The sequence below is a fragment of the Panthera uncia genome (assembly GCF_023721935.1).
Source record: "Panthera uncia isolate 11264 chromosome C1 unlocalized genomic scaffold, Puncia_PCG_1.0 HiC_scaffold_3, whole genome shotgun sequence".
Taxonomy (NCBI): Eukaryota; Metazoa; Chordata; class Mammalia; order Carnivora; family Felidae; genus Panthera; species Panthera uncia.
The window spans coordinates 57,056,725-57,066,849 of record NW_026057584.1 but is presented as its reverse complement, the minus strand read 5'-3'; positions in this window follow the sequence as shown (position 1 = coordinate 57,066,849).

Sequence of the window (10,125 nt, the reverse complement as noted above, 5' to 3'; positions counted from 1 at the left end):
ATATATATATCACATATATATATCACATATATATATCACATATATATATCACATATATATGTATCACATATATATGTATATATATATATGTATATGTATATATGTACGTATATGTATATATATGTATATATATGTGATATACCTGTGTATACATATATGTGTGTGTGTGTATATATATATTGTGTGTATGTATTATATATAATGTGTATATATATGTATATATATATATATGTGTGTATGTATTATATATAATGGAATATTACTCAGCCATCAAAAACAATGAAATCTTGCCATTTGCAATGACATGATCGGAGCTAGGGTGTATTATGCTAAATGAAATAAGTCAGAGAAAGGCAAATACCATATGATTTCACTCATATGTAGAATTAAAAAAAAACAGAACAGATGAACATATGGGAAGGGGGAAAAAGAAAGAGGGAAACAAACCATAAGAGTCTCTCAGGGGTGCCTGGGTGGCTCAGTCAGTTAAACGTCCAACTTCAGCTCAGGTCATGACCTTGCAATTAGTGAGTTCAAGCTTTGCCTAGGGCTCTGTGCTGACAGCTCAGAGCCTTAAGCCTGCTTCGGATTCTGTATTTCCCTCTCTCTCTCTATCTGTCCATCCCCCACTTGTGCGTGCTTTCTCTCTCTCTCTCAGAAGTAATAAACGAATCAACTTAAAAAGAGTCTCTTAAATACAGAGAACAAACTGAAGGTTGATGGAGGGAGGTGGGTGGGGGATGGGCTAAATGGGGGATGGGCTAAATGGGGGATGGGCGTTAAGGAGGGCAATTGTGATGAGCACTGGGTGTTGTATGAAAGTGACGACTCACTGGATTCTACTCCTGAAACCATATCGCACTGTATGTTAACTAACTAGAATTTAAATAAAAAATTGACAAATAAATAAATAAACAAAAATAAAATGTTTAGAGCAACGTCTGGCATATAGTACTCCACTTAAGGTTAGCTATTATGATCATTATTAAATCTGAAATCATTTAATGTCCTTGAACATTATTCAAATTTATCTATATGCAAATTCCACTAATGTATGCTCAATGATGCCAACATTAATCATATCAGAATATGCCCCATAAGCATATTTTGAGCACAGGCTAACGTGCCCGTATGCACAAGATTTCAACAGCCACCGTTTCACGGGCTAGCTGCGAGAAATGTTTTTCGGTGCACTTTGCCCTGGCAGTTAACAAATGATAAGAAAGTTCATTCAATGGGATTTTAAAGGCAGCTAAATTGCCCCAAGTTTAGACTACCTGAAGCGGCTGGTAAGGCAAAGCTCGCCGTGGCAGTGAGGGCACCAAACCCGTGACCCCTGCTAGTTAATATGAAGAGGAGGGAGCTGAGGGAAGAGGACACACACATGAACAGAGAATGCGGAATGAAAGAGAAAGCAGTGGTCTGACACGCCCAAGATTTCTCTCGGGAAAAACAGACGAGCTTGTGAAACATGAGTTTTAAGAAGAGTTGCCGGGCTATGTTTCACCCATTCTGTTTTCCACGCGTATAATTTCTTCCGCACTACTCGGTCACTGTGACTATTTAAGAGTATTACCACAGCTTACCGACACGCCAAACTGACTCAAAAGCATCGCAGAGGAATTCATTTTTCTAGCCTAACTTGCTGTTTATTTCCAAAGACCAAAATTTCAGAGACGTATTTTCCCATTTGCCCTGGCATTATCCGGTCCCCAACTCAGGACTGAACATGTTTCCGCCAGATTATAAGATCGTTTTCCAGCCCCCATTTGCCAAGCGCTCTACATTCATTCAGGAAACTCGCTTTAAAACAAGACCCATTTACTTCTGCGTTACTTTTATCTGGATCTTGTTTCAATCAGCCAACTTACTGCCAAAAATATTAACTCGGTCCTAACTTCACTGTTCGAATAAAGTGGAGCAAGCTTTTTATACAAACAACATGTTAAATTTAGCATGTAACTGTCTTTGGCTCCACGATTATTTACGAGAGTTTCAAGAGGGACGAGAAAATTAGAAGGGAGTAACAGTCCAGATTCCATAGCTGTTACGGGCTGAATTGTGTGCCCCCAAAATTCACATGTGGAAGCCGTAACCCCTGGTACTTTAGAATGTGACTATTTGGAGACAAGGTTTTTAAAGAGGTGATTAAGTTAAAATGAGGTTTCTAGGGTAGGGCCCTAATCCAATCTGTCTACTGCCCTTATCAAGAGACATCGGGACCCACTGAGAGACACCAGGGGTGTGCACACGCAGAGGGACAACCAGGTGAAGAGGTAGGTAGCAAGCCGGCAGGCATTTGCAAACCAAAAAGAGAGGTCTCAGAGGAAACGACACCTTTCAGCACCTTGACCTTGGACTTCCAGCCTCCGGAACTGGGAGACAATAAATTTCTGTGGTTTAAGCCCCCGCAGTCTGTGGTCTTTTGTTCTGGCAGCCTTAGCCATCTAACACTAAGAATTCAGGTGTAGCAATTCATCCTCTACGAAGTGACAAATCACATTCCTTAAACTCTGAGCCATATCAACAACATAATCATGAGGAATAATTGCCAAGTCCTTATCTTTGGTCCCGTTCCCCTTGTCCCCTTCACCCAGTGCCCTTGGCCTGCATGGGAGCAGGTCTCCAGCAGTCCTCCTGGTCTCAAATATCTGCCTGATGCATCAATAGCACTGGAGGGCTTGGGAAAAGAGACGGCTGGGCCCCACTCGCCGAGTTTCCAATCCAGTAGACCTGAGATGGGGCCCAAGGATGTGCATTTCTAACAAGTTGCAAGCGATCCTGAAGCTTTGAGGACCACTGCACCCGCCGCCTCCCCACCTCAGGCATACCTACAATCAAAAACAGTGCCATTTATCTAGAGGGCCCTGCGTGGACCTGGCAGGTTAAGCTTATAAATTAATTTATGCTAATATAAAGAAATATATTACCCCTCCCAGGGTATTTGATTTTATAGGGTCATTTAGAGAGAGTATTAACGATGGCTGGAAATACCTTGCTATAAGTCATAGGCATGCTGTATTATTTAGGGCAGGCTAATTGCCATTACAAGGAACCCCAACTCTCAGTGGCTTTAACATAATAAGGGTTTATGTTTCACTCAGTCCTGTGCAGGTTGGGACATGGGATGGTTACTCTTCTCCGTACAGTCATGCAGAGACCCAAGTTCCTTCCATCTAGTGGTTCCCCATCCTCCACAGCCTTGGGGACCTTCACTGATCCTCTATCTGAAGCAGAAGAGGAAAGAGAGGAGGATTTGTGGGAGATTCGTAGAGGCCAGGATTTTCACCCACATTCCACATTCTCATCATTACCATCCATGCTCTATTGGCTGTCACATAATCACCTAACTATAAAGGAGACGGGGAATATAGTCTAGCTGAGAGGAAAAGGGAAAGAGGTTGACGAACCACTGGCCGATCTCTGCCACATGGAACTGCCATGGGCTCTGAACTCATGAAGCCAAAGCAATTTCAAAGGGCTGACCATGCAGACTTACTTAGGTCATTTGGCCTTACTGGAGGAGAACCATGCGATCGTGCCAATTGTCCTAGCTCCTTTGTGCCTGGCCCTGATACAAAGTATTTGGGTATTCATGCAATCTCAGGTAAATAAAATGAGGCACAAGCTAGGCAGATCAAAATGGTCAATATTCAGGTATCCAAACCAGTTAATCTGGAAGCGAACATTTGCTGGAGAAGGAGACAGGGCAGAGGAGATATCATTTGCCAAGAACAGAGCTACATTGCATACATGGATTGTATACTTGATGACCCCATAGAGTATGGACTATTATTTTTTTTTTAATTTTTTTAACGTTTATTTATTTTTGAGACAGAGAGAGACAGAGCATGAACGGGGGAGGGGTAGAGAGAGAGGGAGACACAGAATCGGAAGCAGGCTCCAGGCTCTGAGCCATCAGCCCAGAGCCCGACATGGGGCTCGAACTCACGGAGCACGAGATCGTGACCTGAGCTGAAGTCGGACGCTCAACCGACTGAGCCACCCAGGCGCCCCTGGACTATTATTTTGATTTTACCAATGAACAAAGAAAGGCTCAAAGGAGGTAGGGATTGACCCAGTAAGGCTAAGTGTTGCCAGGATTTGAACCCAGGACCGTCTGACCACAAAGTCTGGTCTGTTTTGCCCCCTTCACTATACTACCTCCACTGTGGCAATACAGTTGACAAAAAGTTGATTAACTTTTAATTGATTAACTTTAATCAACGAAATTTATCACAGATTATTATTTGTCCCCAGAAACCTGTCAACTTGCCCCTTAACTCCCCAGGCACTAGCTTTGGATGGAGAGTGTCCCGCTTTCAACAGCTGATTCCTTCACACCCTGGACTCTCTGAGCCTCAGTGACCCCATCCGTAAACCAGGAATCATGTCACTGCCTTGTAAGGACACCCAATGCATGTCAGAGCATCTGGGGCCTTTCACTTCTCTGCGGGTGCCAGTTTCTTCCTGATATTTTCATGCGATGTTGGCAGGAGGGGCTGTTATGAACCGGCATGGATAAGAGAAAGGGGCGGGGTGAGGAGGGGTATTAGCGCCCTTGCACCTGTTCTGAGCCTAACGCCAAGTACCTCATCCACGTGTAGACACTGAGGAAATGTGGGGGGGAAGGGAGGTGATGATAAAAATGAAAGCGAAGGTTAACACCCTGACAAGGTTTTAATGCTTCTTATCTGGGAACGCAAGATACATTCCAAGTTTGGTCCCAGATTATCCAGTCCTGCTTGATAACTGGTACTGGCCGGGATCACACGGAGAGCAAGGCCTGACCCACAATAACAGCTGCTTGGTCCTCCCACTTTCCTGTTGTGAACTCCCGTAGCCCACGCTCCGGGCCCACCTGGCCCATCCCATCCCCTCACCTAGCCCTCTCTGCTCAGGAACTTGCCTCCACTTGCTTCCCCGGGCCCACGCCCCCCCCTTAGAGTCCTAGGCCCGCATGACAGCCAGGAGCAATCCCTCTCTGCTGGCAGGGATCCTCTGAACTTGCGCCGTCTCATGGTACTTAACAGTCCTGCTCGTTGCACTTGAGATGAACGAGCATGTTCCCGCAGAGGCAGCCTGGTAAGGAAGGGAAGGTTTTGCGTCACAGAGTGCTGTCGCTTTCCAAATGGGGGACTCCAAGTCAGTCACTTCCCCTCCCTTAGCCTCAGTGGCCTCATCTGTAGAATGAGAGTGAGAATACGGACCACATGGGCTTCTGGTGAGGGTGAAGCAAGTTCACCCAGCGCCTGGCACACAGCAAATGCTCATCAAATGGTAGGCCCCTTGCCCTCCTCCTCCCTGCCAGCTTGCAGAATTCTCGAGGGCAAAATGTGCCCCATTCACCCTCATGTCGCCGGTGCTCTATGCAGAGTGGGTGTCCAGTACCCGGAGAGTAAAAGAATGAGTGTCCTCAGAAGACAGAGTCATTTACTGAACACGAGTGAACAGATTAACTGCTCTGTGTTTTCTAGAATGTCTCTCTCTTCTCTTGTCTTTCTTCTCAAAAAGATGATTAAGAGGACATGGCCCCTCAAGTTCTTCAGAGAGAAAAATTAAACGAGTCAGAATTGCTCCCTAATGTTCCAAGGCTCATCCAAGCTTGGGCTGGCCCCCTGGGAGACATTAGGGTGGCCCTGAGGGAGACCACGGCAGCTGCCGCTGCAGCCTGCCATTCCTGTGTCTGCCTTCTGTGAGGCAGAGGCTGGCTCCTGGCTGCTCTGGAGAGGGGGCTGGCCTCTTGCTCCAAAAGGGGCTGGGTGGATGCTGGTGGCTGTCGCCACAAGGAACGGCCAGAGAGGGATCCTCGAACCCAGCACGGCCAGACATTTTGAATTCCCGACGGCAGTCCCAGTGTTGAGCTTTAGGCCTCCCTCTCTGCCTGAAGAGACTCGGGCTTGTGGCTAATGGGTCTGGACTTTGGGCTCGGAATATAAGGTTCCCACCACCTGTTTTCCTATAGCGTGAAGTAGGATTGACTATGGTTTAATTCCATCTGGATTTTGCGGGAAGACTCGGGAACCGGTGAGCTGCTGGAGATGCTCAGGAGGCCCCGTGCCCAGTCCTGCAGGGTTCACCCCAAGGCAGCTACAAAGGTTTGGATGGAGCTGCAGAATCTCTGAGAGAGAGAACGTGAGGAAAGGTCTGGAACTCACACCATTGAGCTACCAGAGCTAGAGACATCTGGGATTGTAAGAATCACGAGACTAATAAGTGTACTGAGCACTCAATAAATATGGGTAAGGCTTTTCCTGCATTATCCCCTTGGAGCTTCCCAACTACCTTATGAGGCGGACCCAACCATTTCAGAATCAAGGAAACTGAGGCACAGAGGGACAGTCATTTGTCCAGGGTTTCCTAGCTGGCAAACGTCAGTTTGAACTATTACTTTGTGCTGCCTTTCATATTATCTTATTCGACACTGCAATTTTTATTCCAGTTCAGGGCTTCTCATATCTTAGCGTGCACTAGAATCACCTTGAGGCCTTGTTGAGACACAGATCTCTGGGCGCGTCCCTAGACATTCCAATTCCATAGGCCCAGAGTAGGGGCCACAGTTTTGCAGCTCGACCAAGTTCCCAGGAGAGGCTGTTGCTGCCGGTCTGGGGACCACACTCTGAAAAGCAAGGTCTAGAGCAAACGTACCCTTACAAGATCTCCACTACAATAGCCTAGTAGATAGAAAATCAAATCAGGAAGATTAAGATTTCGCAAGAAAACCAAAGGAGTTTGTTTGTACTGATGTCAACTTTCAATTCCATGGAGCAGGAACTATCTATGACCTTTTTTTACTAGAATGATCCAAACCCATTTTTTCTCAAGGCTGTTGCCCACATCACCTATAACTTACACCTGACCAGGTTAAGAAAAATAGGAAAACAGTTTAATATGGAGTTCGAATAACTCCGTAATCCCATTTTAGTTTCCTGTCTCCCTGTTTGGTTGGTTTTGGGTGATTTTAGCATCCCTTTCACCCAAGGTCAGAATGGGCCTGGATGCCACAGGTGGGCTGGAGGTTTTCACAGAAAAGGCCTTCTTGAAAGTTCAGAGAACTGAATCTAACTGCCACCTCCAGCTGCGTGACCCTGGACAAGTCATTTCATGTCTCTGGGTTACACTGGACAGGCTCGCAGTTCCCCTCTTGCTCTAGCTTCCTATTTCCAATCTAAAGCTGCGGATGGCCATGGGCTAATCTTGGTGCCTGGGACCTGGAGACTGACACGGGACACTGAGCTGACTCTAGTGTCTCCTGCCCGGCTCTGGGATCTCACTTGGTCCCCCATCTCTGGCATTCGAACCCTTGCTTTTTCTTCTGACTGCTGGTATGGCTTCCCCCCCAGGTCTTGGCACTCCACGCAATGCTGTTGCAGAGAGGCTCCGGCTCCTGGCCCCGGCTCCCTGGGTGCCAGAATCTTCCCTGAGAAGTCCCCAGATGCCTAGGGAAAGGGTGGAAGGAGTCTTTTCAGTAGTAAAACCCAAGCTAGATCCCAGAGCTCTGTTCCCTCTCCTTCCCTCTTTCCATTATTTCCCATGACCCCTAAGAAGGGCTGCTAGGCCATGGCAGGTTTAGTAAAACTGGGGCTGCCACAAATTAGCTGGTTTTCCTTCACCAGAAGGAAATGAGCAAGTACCTCATAGTAACGTGACATTTTAGCTAATCTTTCTGTAATTATGACCCCTGTTTTAATTAATTAGTCAATAGCCAAATGGCATTATAAATGAACTAGAGCTATTCCCTGGGGTTTCAACATGACCCTGCCCTGACAGTCCACACCCCTAAGGCAATGCAGTCGGTAAACTACCCAATTGCCAGAGTCTTCCACTGCTTCCATAGTAAGGTGTCTTTGGGTAACTACGCTCACCTAATCCTCAACATTTTCTCTGCACGGAGGTCAGTGAGCTTTTTCCTAGTACAACTAGGAGAACTGCATGAATGAAGACTTAAATGGAATTCTTTTCTCTTTTAATTTCCGAGAGATGAGCCAGAAGAAAGAGATCGTATGTGCCATCGAAGAACAGGACTGAGGATCCGCGTCCCCAGAACAGGTCCGGAGGGCGACGCCACTGTCCCTGCGGTAGCCACGAGTTCTTGTCACCTCTCTCTGCTCTGCAGTCAGGTACACGCTCTGTCCACATCCAGCAAAATTCATAAAACCAAGGCAGAGAGCAAAGTCTGTGCCTGGGATTAGTGTTCACAAGCTTCCCCTTGGGCCACGTACAGTAACAGATTCAGGTCCACTGAATCCGTGTGCCTACGTGGACGGTTACTATTTCCTCTGCACTTATGGTTTCCTTTCGTCTCAACCCAGCTTGCTCCTTATAATCCTGCTGGCCTTTTATGGTTCGTGTACTCATCACAACAAGTGTACTCTTTAATCCCTGTCTTTCTTTCACCCAAACCCTACCCACCAGATTTTGAGTTCTTAAAATCTGGACTCACTCAACTTACCTGGAGTTAGAGTACTTATTACAGAGACCCCTGAGAGACAAGTCCCAAGCATCGGGTAGCCACGACTCCACCCACCCACACCCACACATGCAGATTCTCGTTGCTGGCCTCTCGCAATACTTCGCCACCCAAGACCTTTCATGCCACAGAGACGGAGAGACAGGGTGGTCGCCGTGGTAGGGGTGGGAGGTGGGGCCAGGAGAAGTCCATTCCTGTACAGGAAACATTCAGTATCTTGTCCTGTTACCTCCCCCACCCCCAACACCTCCCCCAGTGATGGCTTTATCTAAAAAAGATTTAAATTTCAAATGGTAAAACACGCATTTAAAATTCCCCAGCCTTCTGCCCGTCCACCTCTGACCCTACCTTCTGCTGCCACTTGAGTTAAACTTGAACAAGAAAATAGGAGTGATGTTGTTCCTGAACATTTCATTTATGAAAAGAAGAAATACGCATTAATGGGACGAAAAACAAAAGGCCACCGGTAGGAGCTCCCTTACACATTTAGCATGAATAACAGCGAAGACACAATTACTACAGCATAAAGCAAACCAGGCAGTAAGTGGGCAATTCCCCTTCTGTTCCAATATGCCCCAATTAACACAAACTGAGGAAGGAATAAATTTAAGCAGGAACAGCTTATCAACATACAATTAGCACTCAATAATTTATCCCTATAATGCCAGATCAAATAAAAACACCGTGTCATAAATCACTTACTCAAGGAAACCACCAACCCCTGCGCCGAAATGATCTTTTGGTTGATTTGCTTCCTATCCACCACCCTTCTGCTACAAAAGGGCTTTTTTCTTTTCTCCTTTCTCAGATCCCGGACAGCAAGGCAGCTGCAGTGGCATTTGGTACTCCCCAGAGTTCAAGGTGATATTAAGCCACCGACAGAATTATAGCGAGGGCCAGCTCAGCCCCTACTGAGCATGCACCTATCGCCAGCTAGGCCAGCCACTGAATAACGGCAAATAAATTGGTGCCTGGCCTCTAACATTTCTAAGGAAGGGAATTCCACCTTCTTCCTCTCACAGGTATTTTTAGATCTCTATTTTTACAGGTAGAGGAGTTTTCATGAATCTTCCATCCAACACCTAAAAAAAAAAAAAGTCTAATTTAAAAATGGGCAGAAGACACGAAGAGAGATTTGCCCAAAGAAGACATCCAGATGGCCAACACACACGAAAAGATGCTCCACATCACTCATCATCAGGGCAACGCAAATGAAAACTAGAGTGAGATATCGCCTCACACCTGTCAGAATGGCTCAAGTCAAAAACACAAGAAACAACAGGTGTTGGCGAGGATGTGGAGAAAAAAGGAACTGTTGGGCACTGTTGGTGGGAATGCAAACTGGTGCAGCCACTGTGCAAAACAGTATGGACGTTTCTCAAAAAATTAAAAATAGAACTACCCTACAATCTAGTAATTGTACTATGAATATATATATACTGAATATATATATATACACACATGTATATATATACTGAATATACTATATTCAGTATATATATACATGTGTGTATATATATATATACATATATATAATGGAATATTATTCAGCCATAAAAGGGAATGAAATCTTGCCATCTAATGAAATCTATACATCTAATGTATAGAACTATCGAATCACTACAGTATATACCTGAAATGAATATAACACTGTA